At 38.8% G+C, this 3,910-nt stretch overlaps 1 pseudogene; it reads right to left on the bottom strand.

The window, feature by feature from the left end:
• Positions 1 to 493: 493 nt before the first annotated feature.
• LOC139445979 (uncharacterized) lies at positions 494 to 2,703 on the bottom strand (annotated as a pseudogene).
• Between the last annotated feature and the right edge of the window lie 1,207 nt (positions 2,704 to 3,910).

Here is a 3,910-nt window from a genome sequence, read left to right as displayed (position 1 = left end):
CAATGTAACCATCCGATTCACATTGTAATTATCTCTTAAATAACCACTGCTTGGCCGCAGTGACTGCTGAGTTTTTGTGCGGGAGCTCGACCTCCTTCGAGGTTTTGTTTGTTTTCATTTTTCTGCACTGACATAGTGAACAAATCCTTAAAAAATCAAGCACCATTTCATCTACCCGATCCCCATTTTGATCAACTCTTAAAATAGCAATAGGTTAGTTGAAGCGACAATTTAGCATGGACCGCATGCGAAGCCATCTCTTGATTTCAGTTTTCATAACAAGGAATGCAGAAAACATGAATGTACACGACACGTTCTTCAAGCAACAGCGTTTATCACATACATTTTAAGCAGAATATTATATAAATTTTAATTCATGTATGAAACAAAGTGTATGTTATCAAAAATAGTCCCAAATAGTCCAAATGTTTAGTCCAAAAGGTCCTAAAACTAGTAGTTCACACAACACTGGCACAGAAAACAAATCCAAAGTCTATCTCTCCGTGAAGAAACTCTGGAACATGTATTTCACACAGGACACAAGGACGGCCGAACATGACTGGGGCTGCTTGGATTCTTCACCAAGATCTATCTCCACAACTTGAGGGCGGGCTCTGAGGGCAGGGACGGGGAGGGAGGTCTGGGGTTCGGGCTGGGATGAGAGGGGGTTGACAGTGATCGTGAAGACACTGGGGCGCTTACAGAGAGGAAATAGATGTCCTTAAATCATTGAAATCAGTATCAATCCACAGTTAAGCGTGTATGAAAAAAACATGAAAAGGTCGACCATTTTGTACCTACTTTATCTGGATATTTAAACAAATAGCAAGTGAGGATATACCGCCTACCGACTAACATAGAGAAATGCAACAAAACCATTTCTGTAATCACAGAAAATCTGTATTTGTACGATTCCGACAGTATCATGAGAGTCAGGGCACGATTTAGGAATTAGATATAGCTTGCACCTGGTGCAAGTTGACATCCCAACCATTTTTCACTAGACTAAACCGATTGCACTCATATTGGAACCTATTACATAATAAAGAAAATATCATCTCAAATCCCAGAATGAAATCAGTGTCATTAATATTTTGACATTTTCAGTTCATTGACAAGATCACTTTGAATGGAATCACTTATACATCCCACATATTTGTTTGCATTCTTGTTCTTATCATAAGACTGACCTGATAAGATTCATGACGAAAAGCCAAAAGGACAATGTCATATTACACAAAACACTGGGAATGTGATGTAGTATGGTACAAAAAGTGTATTGAGTTCAAAGATATTACTGTAGAAAGCTTTTTTAGTAAGTCAGTAATAAATTTGTAAAATTTTGACATGCACTGGGTGCAAGGATAGATAAATAATAGGCTACATTTGTCAATATCAGAGGGCACCTGTGCCTTTGTTTTTGTTAAATCGAGCCCTGGTCATGAGCATGTGTTTTTCAATCACTAACAAATAGTGGTGATTCAAGTTGTTTGTAAAAAGGTCATTTATAGGGAAACGGAAGTAGTTTTATCATATATATTACAGAATAAGGGAGTGGTAGAAAAATGCAAGTCAACTTTCTTATGTTGTATATTAGAAATGAGTTCTGATTATTAAAAGCTTCGTGACTATATGATATGTATAGTTGTCCTGTTAATGTTTAACACAGATGACATGTTTCGAACTAATGTAAGTTGCAAAGGTTCTCGAATTTGTTTTTTCTGATACTAATAGGACACATTCAAACAACTTGAACCCAATTATGACCTACAGGATCAGGGACAGGAAGAGTCGTTTGGCAGACGGGGGCCTGGTAGGTCCTAAACCTGTGGAGATCGTCCTGAGCTATAATGGAATAAATAAAATAAAAAACATCATCCATCCTCATTGTATAGACTATAACATAGATGGGTTGTTTTTATAGAAACATAATTCCTGTGTGTGTTTAGGAGCCTCAGCAAATTATGCAAACGTTGCAGGGTTCTGTGCCAGGAAGTTAGGTTGAGGTAAAATGGTCACTGGACATTTTGGGACAAGAGAGACCTATACTTTACAAGTCCCTCCCCTTGACACCACATATGAAAACCTACACAAATCATGTTATACTGACTGCATCCCATTACCACGGGAAGAAAAGGGGAAACACAGATCTATTGTTACTTTGATCATATATCATGATACTTGACAATCATTAATATGATTTTACCATACGAATTGAATTGGTACCATATTAATAACATCCATACACATTCACTTCACAAAAGATCAATTGTAAAATACAAAGTACATAGACATATACCAGGGACCGGCGAAGTACATGAAATGTCCCATCTGTAAATGAGTATGTCTGTCATTCTCTTTCACTTTTATTGTTACCAAATGTTTAGGACAGGATTCAAGTTGGGAATGCAATCAGTCAAAAGGTATCACTCTCTAAGCTTTGAAATCAAGATAAAAAAACAAAATTAAGTTAACACTGAGACCACTACTAGATACCTTGATGATAAACCAAAGCAACAGTGGCATACATCGTGAAGAACGTGCGATACTTGCGGGATAATGAGCAAAATGCAAACACAGACGTGGAAACAAAGTGCAGCAGCAACAACCAAAATGGCGTCGTTTGTGAATAACGGAAGTAGCAACGGTCTCCATGGAGATCATCAGCGATCGCCGCGTCTCGTTGCTTTCCGTAGCTTGCATGTCCCGGAATAATTGTCACAAATGATATCCTTTTGATCACAACTTGGAATACCTTAAATATATGGTGCACAGTGAGTTCTCACGCGACGATACGATACACGAAAAGTTATTTTCTGTGTCGATACTAGACTGGGGTCCTGTCTACTAAAACTAGTATATCGCGCTAAGCTTGCGTCGCGTACCAACACTGGAACCAGTTTATATCGATACACAAAAGTCTTGCTAAACGTACTACTCGTTTAATGACTCCCACTGTTTTGTGCAGTTACATATCGCAGATGTGTTGAAGTAAGCGTTTAAAGTTAACTCACAAACATTGCGGCTTCGAACATGTGTCTGCTGCAACTTTTACCTTTAGAGCCTGCTCTGAAATATCGAGTTTCCACGCGATTTTGACCTAAATATGGGTATCGCGATACGTATCGTATCGTGACCTAATATGTATCGTGATACGTATCGTATAGTGACCTTGCTGTATCGTTTGACCCCGATATTGTTGGTTCTACTGTATATATTTCTGGCCACTAACCGAGTGGTGTCCACCTTGCATGTCCAAACCACGATTATGACTAAAGCCTGACAGCAAGTTGACAACAGATGATGGGTTAACATACATGGGTTCCATACCAAATGCACCTGGAACAAATTACCTTTTTTTGTGTATTTCTGTTGTAACACGCGCCGTGTTTTTGCATTCCAACACAATGACCGTGACCTTTTTCTGTCAAGGGCAATAATTCATATAGAGAGTGTAGAGTGGTTTCCCTTTGACTATGCGTACACCAAGCTCCTTCCCAGCGCGTGACACCTTCGTTACACTCTCGGTAACATCGCTGCCACCAGTGTGGGCGCGGCCATTTCAAGAATCTTGAAATTTGCCCTCCAACCCCATATGTAGTAACGTTTATACTTTTGTTTATGTCTCTGGGAATGCCATCATATTTCAATTTGAAAAGGTTTACGACTGACCATGTTTTCCAGATGAATTCACTTTGTTGTTTTGATAATCGGATTGGTTCGAGATTGCAGACTAACGGAAAATCAACCAACTTCTCCCTTACATTCTTACTATATCAATAACACGATAGTTTTAATGAAACAGAAATTCAAATTGACAAACTAAGAAAGTAATTTAGCAGCGATAAGTGTATTCGGCGTCACGACAGTCGTCACTTGTTTGTAAACATAACGGTCATTCGGTTGCGAG

The sequence above is a fragment of the Haliotis cracherodii genome, unplaced genomic scaffold, assembly GCF_022045235.1.
Source record: "Haliotis cracherodii isolate W230 unplaced genomic scaffold, xgHalCrac1.p SCAF_6, whole genome shotgun sequence".
Taxonomy (NCBI): Eukaryota; Metazoa; Mollusca; class Gastropoda; order Lepetellida; family Haliotidae; genus Haliotis; species Haliotis cracherodii.
This window is presented reverse-complemented; position numbering and strand designations above follow the sequence as displayed.